The sequence below is a fragment of the Polyodon spathula genome, chromosome 11 (genome assembly GCF_017654505.1).
Source record: "Polyodon spathula isolate WHYD16114869_AA chromosome 11, ASM1765450v1, whole genome shotgun sequence".
Taxonomy (NCBI): domain Eukaryota; kingdom Metazoa; phylum Chordata; class Actinopteri; order Acipenseriformes; family Polyodontidae; genus Polyodon; species Polyodon spathula.
Genome location: NC_054544.1, coordinates 24,372,115 through 24,384,508, shown reverse-complemented (window position 1 = coordinate 24,384,508; position 12,394 = coordinate 24,372,115).

Here is a 12,394-nt window from a genome sequence, read left to right as displayed (position 1 = left end):
GTCCCAACTTTTGTTGATTACCTACAAACCCTCTGTCTGTATAAAAGCAGTTGCTAAGATGGCAAAATAAGAAAAAAGAGGCTTGCCTGGGCCTTATGGACCAATGAATCAAAATTTGAAATCTTTGGTTCAACACACAGGGTTTTTGTACACCGTCGAGTAGGCGAAAGGATGGTTCCTCGGTGTGTGACACCAACTGTCAAACATGGATGAGGAAGCGTGATGGTCTGGGGCTCTTTTGCTGGATCCAGAGTCGGCGACTTGCACAGAGTGAGTGGCACCCTGAACCAGGCTACCACAGCATTTTGCAGCGCCATGCAGTACCCTCTGGTATACGGCTAGTTGGTCAGGGGTTCATCCTACAGTAAGATAATGACCCAAAACATACCTCCAGGCTATGTCAGAACTACCTTAGAAGAAAAGAACAAGACAGTAGGCTTCAAATCATGGAAGGGCCAGGTTTGGGATGAACTGGACAGAAGAGTGAAAGCAAAGCAACCTACAAGTTCAACACTTTTGTAGAAAGTTCTGCAACAGTATTGGGAAGAACTTTCCGAACAATATTTGATTTCCATTGTAGAAAGAATGCCGCGAGTGTGTTCGTCTGTTGTATCTCCAAAAGGTGGCTACTTTGAGTAAAAAATTTTGATTAAATTTTGTTAAACAAAACGATTCCATGATTTCTTTTTTTTTATCTCCAATTGATTTATTTGTTCTATGTTTTAATTTCAGAATACATTGAGACATTAAACTGCATACATTTCAATAAAAACTGGAAAAATGGAGGTGTTCTAAAACTTTTGACCGGTAGTGTGTGTGTGTGTGTGTGTGTGTGTGTGTGTGTGTGTATATGTAGTGTGAACCCCTAAGGATTTTCACATAATTCAGATATTTCAAACCTAAAATGTTATTAGATAACCTGATTAAACAAATGACACAAAATATTTTTTCAACATTTATTTATCCACAAATAATTCAACATTCAATATCCATGTGTGAAAAAGTATGTGAACCTTTAGATTCAGTAACTGGTGGCACCCCCTTGAGCAGCAATGACTTCAACTAAGCATTTCCTGTAACTGTTGATCAGTCTCTCACATCAGTTTTGATGAATTTTGGCCCACCTCCTTGAAGAACTGCTTCAACTCGATGACATTTGAGGGCTTCCTTGCATGGACAACTTGCTTCAGGTCTTGCCACAACATTTCGATGGGGTTTGGGTACAGACTTTGACAAGGCCATTCTAAAATGCGGAATTTCTTTTAAACAGCCATTCTTGAATGTTTAGGATCATTGTCTTACTACATGACCCACTTTCGGTTCAGCTTCAGCTCACGGATGGATGGCTTGACATTCTCCTTTAGAATCTTCTGAAACAATGCAGAATTCATGGTTGTGTCAATGATGGCAAGCCGTCCAGGTCCTGAGGCAGTAAAGCAGCCATAAACCATCACACTCCCACCACCATGTTTGACAGTTGGGATGAGGTTCTTCTGTTCGAACGCAGTGTTTGGTTTTCACCAAACAACGCTTCTCATTGAGGTCAAAAAGTTCCACCTTTGACTCGTCTGTCCAGAGAACATTGTTCCAGAAGTCTTGTGGATCATCCATGTGCTCTTTGGCAAATTTCAGACGGGCAGCAATGTTCTTTTTAGAGAGCAGTAGTTTCCTTCTGGCTATCCTTCCCTGAACACCATTTTTGTTTTGTCTTTTTCTGATAGTTGAGTCATGAACACCCACATTAGCCAAGGCAAGAGTGACCTGCAGATCTTTAAATGTTTCTTTGGGGTTCTTTGTGACTTCCTTGATGATTTTCTGGTTTGTTCTTGGAGAGATTTTGATAAGATGACTGCTCCTGAGTAGAGTATACTTTCTCCATGTCTGACAATGGATTGCTGGAGTCCCCAATCCTTAGAAATGGTTTTGTAACCCTTTCTAGACTGATGAGCATCAATAACTGTTTTTCTGAGGTCCTCAGAGATTTCTTTTGATAGTGGCATGACGTGTTTCCACACATCTGTATGGTGAAGACCAAACTCACAAAGTTTCTGATCTTTATATAGGGTGGGGCCTCCCAAACGCACCCCTGAAGATCTATCTAATTATTTAAGCACCTGATTCTAATTATCCCCTTAATTGAGCTGATAAAACCAGGGGTTCATTACTTTTTACATACCCTGAATCTTAATTATTCATTGTTTTGTCTAATTCATACATCATTTTGTTTCAAAAGACATGGTTAATATAAACCCTGTTGGATATTTAATAAAAGACTAATTTTGATTTAAGAAGGCTATCATGGTAAAACTATAGAATTTCCATAATTATCATTGGGGTTCACAAAATTTTTGCCGGCACTGTGTGTGTGTGTGTGTATATATATGTACATGTAAAAAAACTCAACAGCCATTTAAAGTGATCATATAAAACACAAAAGCCCAATTTAGGAGAAGCAATTGGGGCAACCTTGTCAAGCATCAAGCAAATAGACACAATTGGAAAGGTGCTGGGGCCCAACATTCACACAATTATTGCTTCTAACTTGGCTTTTGATTGCTCCACTTTATTGCTCCACTTTACATGGAAATGCTAATTTCCTTATCAGCTGGGTTGTCGCCAGAATAAAGATGCTGAGACACATATGTGCCAAGGAAAGTGCTCAACACAGACTGAAGTGTTCTTGGTTATCCTTACACAGACTACTACAGAGAGAAAGACAGACAGGGAGGGGAGAGGCATCATCTCAAGTGCAGAGAAGCATACTTTGGGAAGACACAAGGACAACATGCAGATAAGGTACAGGTAGGTCAGAGCACACATGGACAGACATTTAGCCCATACATACAAGAATACGTGAAAGATAATGAACAAGACCAATAATGGCAACAAGTGCAAGGGGTAATGAGAATGCAGGGTAAGTGTATGGGAAGTGACAGTTGATGGGACAGGCATTGCAGATCCAGGGCTGGGGTGTTGGAGAATTTTTTTTTGGTTGTGCATTGTCAATGTTTTATGTTGCAGGTGTGACTTTTGAGCTGATAAGGGAATGGTCACAATCTTGGGCTTTTCTATTTGATATCACCACTTTAAATGACTGTTGAGTTTTTCGAACTTGTTTTTTTTTACATTGTTTTTGTTATAGATATCACTTCTTTTTTTACTTCATCAAATAATGAATAAAGCCAGGGAAGGATATTTGAGAATGTGTATGGTAAATAGACAGCTAGACAAGACAAGAGAGTAATAAGTATAGCAATATAAGAGAAATGAGAAAAGATTTGAAAGTAAAATAATGGTAGAAGGGACTTTTGGACAGTATTGAAAGTGTATTCTTTTAGTTGCAAATGTACATCCATGAATGGGGAAAACCATATGTCTGTTTTGGTAGGTATTAATATATTGATATTTAAGTAGGTACAAAACAACAATGTTATGAATGGTTAAAAAGGTACATATGCATGTCAGTGCTAAAGGGTAGTATAGTGACACATTTTAATACCGACAAAAACATTATTCTCCTTGTTAAAGAGGTGTTATGAAGTTGGACCAATGTAAAGCTTTTGGAAAACATTTCATCTCTTCATAAAAGGCCATATCCATGTCCTTTGCCTTTCTCGGACATGGTTTGACTTCACTGAGTGAATCATTTGCATGCACCCATTTTCCAGTAGCACCCACAGCAACAAGAAACAAACACACACACACAAAGAACACGCTGTCCAGTGGCCATGCCCTCCCCTGCTCGCGCCACAGTTCTGACTGAGGTCTCAGCTGTCAGTCTCATGTGCAGAAACACTCAGAGTGTGAGCAGAGCAGAGTGAGACAAATGTATATGGAGCGGGGGAGTGAAGCGGTGTAGTTTCTTGAGCGGACATTTCCAGCCCGCTCCTTTACAGTGCTGAGAAGAAGTGAGCATGGTTTTATTTTTCTTAAATATATGGTCGGCCATGGATTTTGGACAAAAGAGTTATAAAAAAAAAGGTGACAAATACAGATGCGGTCACTATACATTACTTTTTATTATGCCAGTGCATGGCAATCACTTATTTTTCAGTTTCAAACCACAATTAGGCACTATTATGTTTTGCAGACTTCAGAACTGCATTTAAATTAAAACAAACAAAAAAAAAACACTTTTTATTTTTCTTTTATATTCGATGTGATTGAGATTGACATGGCACTTAACTGATAACTATATGATTATTAATATATATTATATATATAATATATATATATATATATATATATATATATATATATATATATATATATATATATATATATATATATATAATTGATGTATCTACTATATATATATATATATGATATACTAATGATTACTCTCGTTTTGTATGACAAATGTTTAACGGGCACTAGGCGTCTATAAAAGTTTTCTTCCTCCTCAAATGGAATTTCTATTTTTAAACACTGCAATAACAGTTCTGCTTGTAAAGGATCCACACTATAATTTGACAGAACAGGTGATTTATTTGCACTGTGCAGAACCTTGTTTTCCCATTGGTGCTTGAGCCCTTGAGCCCTATCAGTGATTAAAGACTGGTTTTCAAACAAAGTGATTATCACTTACCAATACTGTATTGGTATAAGAAAAGTGTTTTTAAAAAAATAATTTCAGCTTTCAATCACTTAAAATATGCTAACAATAATGTAAACAACACCAATCTATAGACAGCGAGTCCCAAGCTTTAAACGTGTTACTGTTTAAAAGATAAGAACTCAACTTTATTATGAATATTGTGTTATTATGTTTTAAGCAAAATACTACGATAGTGTTCATTATGGTAATTGTTTATTAGTTTTAAAATGTTTAGTAAAACATGACCTATTGTTTGACCTCGTTAGTACAACCGGCCCCCTTTGCTAATGACATCTTCAGTCAGGGTCAAAACCAAGTATAAATCTCTACATTTTTGTAAAATGACTTTACACTTATTTCTAAAGGTGCAACACGTTTAAGTAAATTAAAATGTTAAACTTCGCCTCCTGCACAGAGGAAAAACACAAACGTAAAACACCATTAAGTGGGTCCGATCGAGTGACAGTTTTCTAAGCATTATTTGGGAATGCTTATTCACCTTTGCTACACCCCATTAGAAAAATGACTTTGTTGCATTTTTTTTGTAATTATTCATCATTTAATCATAAAATCACAATTTACAAGATTAAATATGCTACTATACCTAGACTCACATGACTGCGATACTGCACGCCAATTGGCTCAGTGGATATGTCAGATTTTGTTAAATTTGAAGCCTGGCGTATAGCGAGTTATGGAAAGAAACCATCACTTGAGTTGTATTTAACATGGTGTATATTGCGTTTTGAGGAAAAAGGACACTGAATATCAGAAAGTAGGCACTGTGAGATGAATGATCCTGCTTTTAGCTCAGTTTTGGTGCAAATCACATTTATATCATGTATACTATATATATATATATATATATATATATATATATATATATATATATATATATATATATATATATATATATTTTTTTTTTTTTCCCGATTGTGAAGCTGCATTTGTGCCATATAAAAATGTGAGAAACGTCATCCGTGTGTGTCCATCTATCTGTGGTTATTGTTCTTGTACAGTTCTACGGTTATGCATCATACAGCGCTGTGAACAGGGTAGGGTAAAAGCCAGAATGAGATGCAATGACCCGGAACGGTACTTTAATGAATTCAATTGCTGTAAAAAACAGCACAGAAAGTTACAGACAGACAAGGAGAATAATTTAGTAATCAGAACCAATTAGTAATGCGCTGTCATTAACCCGTTCCGACCCAGAACCATAATTTTATTACGAAAAACCTCCCAAAACACTGGGTTCCGAAGCTGCAAAGATGACGAAAATTATACACATAATACAACTAAGTGAGAACAACAGAACACTGCTGGAAAACCCACCAAACATTCTGTGCAATAAACAGCTGTATAAATAAAACCGCTAGTTACATTGTGTGTCATATGCATAAATAAATAAGTAATATAAATAAACAAATAAACAAACAAACTGTTCTGTTTTTATGTCTATTTAATTTGGGAAACTCATGTTGTCTAGTGCTGTGTGTATGTGTCTGAATACAAGAGAGAAATTAAATAATGTATTTTGCTCTAAATGATTTGTTGCTATATTAAATTATGTTACAGTGTAATGCCTGAGAAAGAATGACTGAACCCTTGAAATAATGTATCGAATTGAAGTATTTGGCTGAAACAATGTAACTAACAGACAGCACCACTAGTTTATGCAATATGAAAATTAAAACAAAATTGTGTTTTAAATAAGTGTGATTATTTTACATTGCTGGCATTTTTGTTGTGTGTTTGTGTTGCACTTGGTTAAGACCTTATCCTCTGACCCAAATAAAAGAACCTGGTGCTAATAAACCTAAAATCTTTAACTTAATCTAAAGGTAGTGCCTTCAGTGGCGTAGACAGCTACCATAAATTATATTTTAAATCCAGTTTAGCCCTCGCTACAGTATGACCTTTATTGCTAACAAGTAACGGGATGTTTAGTCATCAACAAGGTCTACTGAAGTCTAATTTTATATATATATATCTTTCAAATGTGTAGCCATGCACAAAACCTGTGATTTTTAATCAATTAGCAAGGCTTTTTAGTATTATAAATCTATATAGATTAGTTTCCATGGGGGTTCTTTGGTAGTTTTAGGGTTCCTTATTAATCCTTTGAGATTTCAATGTTTATTTATGGTTGTTTAGCCTGTTTAAAAGGTTCTTTGTATACTATTTGGAACCCCTGAATACAGTTTCTTGGAATAACATTTTCAAGAGTGTAAGCTTCTGGGCAGCTTTATTAATCAAGCTGTTTATTACACGGAATGGGCAATAAAACGTTGGTTTGGTGGTTTTTTTTCAATAGTGTTATGTTTTTCTCACTTAGTTGTTTTATGTGCATCATTTTCATACTCTGTGCAGCTTCAGAACCCTGTATTCTGGTTGGTTTTATTTATACAGCTGTTTATTGCACAGAATGGTTAATGAAAGGTCTGTTCGGTGTTTTTTTTCAATAGTGATATGTTGTTCTCACTTAGTTGTATTATGTGTATCATTTTCGTCGTCTTTGCACCTTCAAAACCCAGTGTTCCGGGAGCTTATTCGTGATAAAATGAGGGTTCTGGGAGGGAACGGGTTAATGACAGCACATTATAAATCGGTTCTGATTGCTAAAATATTCTCCTCATGTGCGTGGAACTTTCTATCCTGCTTTTTAATGCAATTGAATTAATTAAAGTACCATTCCTAGCCGTTCCGTCTTTTACCCCATCCCCTGTGAACATGGTTTATATTTTCTGCACTTTAAGGATAGTTCATGCACTTGTACAGGGTGGTCCATAATCCCTGTCGACTCACTCACGTGTTCGTGGGTTGCTTTGAGCACCCTATGAGATATTCGGATAGAAATATGCTCTGTATAAAGCTAATTTGATATGAATCATATGCAAAGTTTTAACTGTACGCATCACATACTTTATTTCACATACTTTATTAATAAATACAGTTGGTCATTTTTGTACTGTATATACATGTTTTTATGTATTATTCGGAAATGTGGGAGAAAAAATACAATCCGGCAAAGCACCCTTAAAAATTTGCCAACCCCTGCACTACGCTTATCTTTTTGGCTATCCAATATTATACAGTAGACCAAGTCCACCTTTCACTAAATGTTCTTAAAGTCTTTCTCTCATGCCTCCCCATTGCCCTCATTGCAACTATATCTCCCTTCTGTTGGTCGGAGGTCCTCCTTCACCTGACCTTGGTTGACCTCTGACCAATGTTGGAGATCACACCTTAATTAAAGGCGTCTCCTGCTAGTCCAGAAGACAAGATCCTGTGGCAGATTTATCCTCCCGTACTACAATGCTGTGCCTCAATTTTTGAATGATGGTAACCTTATTCTTATGATAGTTTTTAAAAAATATCAAATAACTACTGAGATAAAAATTATGCTTTTCACCTTTCATGTGATGTTAATATTAAATAACTGTTCTATTTAATAGGTTATCATATTTTCATTTTTCATTTCACATTGCTTTTATTTAAAAGCCACTGAAATATATTCCTAGGATTTGTCTGTTATACCTCCACTTCCTTGTTCATTTCACCTGGAGGGTGGACTTCTCTCTGCCCCTCAACACCGACTTTACTATAATCAACCAACCAGCAGTTCCCCCTAATGAATGACATACTTTGACCACCAAAACACTGCTGAGATTAAATGACTTGAAAGTAAGGCAAACAAGCTGATAGTTTTTGTAGCCTAGTATAGTACCAAGTATATTGTTTCATTCAAAACTGCACATTTAAGATGTACTTAGTTAAGCTTTTTACAAACAGAATCAGCAGTTAAATCAATGCTTTTGCAATAATTTCAAGAAAAACTATTATTTCAAACCATGTCCAACTCATACAACTTTCCATAGTCAGACCGTGGACTTTAATCATCACAACCAGTCTTCATTTGTACACTATTAGGACCCAGGAAAGAATCACTGTCAACACGGTTTACCAATTGTATAGGGATTCTGGTTTCCAAAACAGTAAAATACTAAATGCCAGAAAGACTATCTACAATATTAACACAGGTTTTACTTTTACACTAAAAGAAATGAAAAAATATTTTCTATCAAAATGCTTATTAAGATTTTATATTTGCACAAGAGCCATGAATAGGTCACACAGCTAGCTGCCAGTATATCTTTGTGCTATTAATCATATGCTAAAGCACTTCAACTAGCCTTAAATTAAGCATCATGCAATGTCTTCATTGGATCCTGAGCTCATAAGACTGTGCTGCTGGCTTCTGTTAAAAAAAAAAAAAAAAACTAACAGGAGATGGAAATAGGAAAGAACATTTTCTATCATTAATATCAACTTAAATGGACTTCTAAATCCCCCAAACTATATTGAAAATTAGTGTTTGCTTTTAATTATGGTAAGTTAAAAGATAGAATCAGTTTATGTTGCTTCAAGTTATCTTGGCTTAACTTTAAATTTAAAAGTTAATTTAAAAAAAAAAGGTTTTAACCCAAGTTTAGCATTCGACTTATTGTTATTAAAATACATTGCGTGCGTTTTTATTCCAAAGATCTCCTATACTGTTAAGACATAACACGTATCATCTGGTAGCAGTTGGTGTTGTTTTTGGCCTTTTATGCTTTTTTCCTAATTCAAAAGATTGTACTGCCGTTTTAGTTTCAGTATCGTGATGGTAATAACAGCACACATTTTGTGAAAAAAAAGATGTGTATTATTTTCATGGAAACTCTCTGAATGGCAGACTGCAATTTTAAATAACCAGCTGTTTATTTTCTATGTTCTTTGGGTATTCTGCTGTTGCTTTATGCAGCTTCTACTCCAGACAGACACTGATTTTAGGTGAAGAACAATAAAAGTATACACACATAAATAACACTTTATTTATTTTTCAAATGGACTAAATTATTCTGTGAATATTTCAACTCCATATGCCTTAACAGTCATGTCTATCTGTTCTAGTAATAAACATATAGTTTTGCTATTACTTGTTATTCAGAAAAAAACATACATGTGTAGAAAAAAAAAATGGAATCAGCTCCTGGCTCCAATGGAGCAGTAACGTCTGTCAATCTCAAGTCTAGAGATACAGAGACAATCTAGTGGGGAAGGAGGAGGGACTGGCATATTCAATGCCTGACACAGTAGAAGCCAGCGTTGCCAGTTCCACTTAAAACCTGTGGAATTGGGCTTGCCCATCCAGATGCTTGCAATTCTGCTTAGTCACTTTCCCCCATATTTTGGATTTGCTTTTGTTCCTGGTCGCTTATTCAAAAGTAAAAAATAACAACTGTTTGTGGTCATTTCATATATAATGTACATCCAGGTTTAAATAAAGGGTTTTAGTTTTGTACACATATTCTCATAATATGCATGAACATTTTTAAAAATGGAGTGACTGCAGAACAGCCAATGGCACTGCTCTAACAGCAATGCTTTATATAGCATCATTTAGGCAGAGCAGTGAATAGAAGTACAGTTCTCTGATAATTAATATAAAGTTCTGATTTTCTGCTAATCATGCCCTATAAATATTGAGTATGTGTTAATTTTATTTTAAATTATATAAATACTTGATTTCTGATTTTGCAGTTACTTGAGTAGAATTTCAATAGGTCTACTGCCCAATTTTTTTTGTGTTCGCTTACTTTGTTCTGCAACTACTTTTATGTGTATGGCTATTTTAGGCATTTATTACAACACAAATGTTGCGAACAGTGCATTCTGGTTGATTAACAATGATGCCATATAAAATAATTTTCTTAAGAGTGACAGGAAATGGGGTGAGGCTAGTTGCACTTGTTTTAAAGTTTTTTCTTTCAGAAATCTGTTAACTCCGAGTGAGCACAGTTTGCGACAATTCATGCTTTTTAACACTTTGCAATGCATTCTGCTGGTGTATTCCTGCTTTATATAGAAAAGAAACAAGTGAAATGAACCTAAAAGGCTGCGAATACACTGTGATGGAAGTTAAAACTGAAATGACCCGAACTGTCCCGGTTAACATGGGGCCATAAGGTCACTCTAATATACTTTTTTTAAGGTTTTTTTTTTTTTTCTTCTCCGACTTACTGCAATGCACACCCTATCACATGATAAGAGTTAAAAATGCTCAATGGACATACTGTGCTGTGGTATTTTAGATATCGTGCAGTTACTAGGGATAACATTTCAGTTTATTGCTTTATAAATATCAAAGCTAAAAATATGACTTTAAAACAATACATTTGGACAGAAGAAAATCACTGTTCTTTTTTTGGACCATAAAGACATAAAAAAAATCATTAGTACTATTTCGCTTTGAAATTAAATCCACTGCTAAGCACTATTTATTGGCATTTGCCTATTGTTTAATGCTCTGTCTATACATTACATTGGTTGTAAATTGCAATATGAGTGTATCTCTTCAGTGTACAGTGTGAGGCGAGAGTGTATTAAATGGAATGTCCAGACAGTAATTTATGTGTACAGAAATAAAATAATTTATTTTTATTCTCTATACACAACAAAATGATTAAATAACAAAAGAAAACAAAATGGTGTGAGGGAAGGAGTGCAGGGGTGAAATCCAAAACAAACCGTGATGACTCGTCTTTAATTGTCTTCGTGGCGACCCATACATAAACAAAAAAAGACAAAAGAAATGTTAGTGTTTTTTGTTTTAAAAATCCCGCTGCACCAAACCAGTCTCTCCCTCCACCCGTTACTCCTCCTATTTTACTTTCGGACCAACCCCGAACACAGTAGTACGTTCCCTTTAGTATGTAATGTCCCGCCTCTGTAGTCAGTGGAACACCAATCCTCAACTGACAAGTGTCCTTATCCTTCACTTGACTCCAGTGGCTGGAATTTACATACTCGTACTTCCGCCCCTCACCAAGGTGCCGCCCCTCAAAGATGACTTTTGCCATGGTCACGAGATCTTGGTAAGGGAAGTCCCGAGTTGGTTTGATGCCATCTACTGTCGGGAGGCTGAATCACAGACCGAAAACCCTTTGACTCATCACATACAGACTACCACAAGATGCTTTGTTTCCAAAACCCTTCGCTTGGAGACAGGGCCTCTAAAGAAACCAGTCTGCAAGCTGCCAAAAGCACATGCACACACACACACACACACACACACACACACACACACACACAGATATACACACACACACACACACGCAGTGGCTCTCAAAAGTATTCACCCCCCCCTTGGACTTTTCCACATTTTGTTGTGTTACACCATGGAATCAAAATGGATTTAATTAGAAGTTTTTGCCACTGATCAACACAAAAAGCCCATTATGTCAAAGTGAAAAATAAAATCTACAAACTGTTCTAAACTAATTGCAAATACAAATCAGAAAATAATTGATTTCATAAATATTCACCCCCTTTGGTATGACATACCTAAATAAGCTCTGGTGCAACCAATTGTCTTTAGAAGTCACATAATTAGCTGAATAGAGTCCATCTGTGTGCAATTAAGATGTTTCACATGTTTTCAGGTTAAAAACACCTGTCTCTGGGAGGTTGGTTAGTACATTTCCTAACAAAAATTACATCATGAAGACGAAGGAACATTAAAAGCAAATCTGGAATACGGTTCTTCAAAAGCACCAGTCAGGAGTAGAGCGTTTCCAAGGCATTGAATATCCCCCAGAGCACAGTAAAGTCCATTATTAAGAAATGGAGAGAAAATGGCACAACTGTGAATCTGTCTAGAACAGGCCATCCTCAAAAACTGAATATCCGGGTGAGAAGGGCACTAGTCAGGGAGGCCACTAAGAGGCCTATGGCCACTGTATAAATTATGTG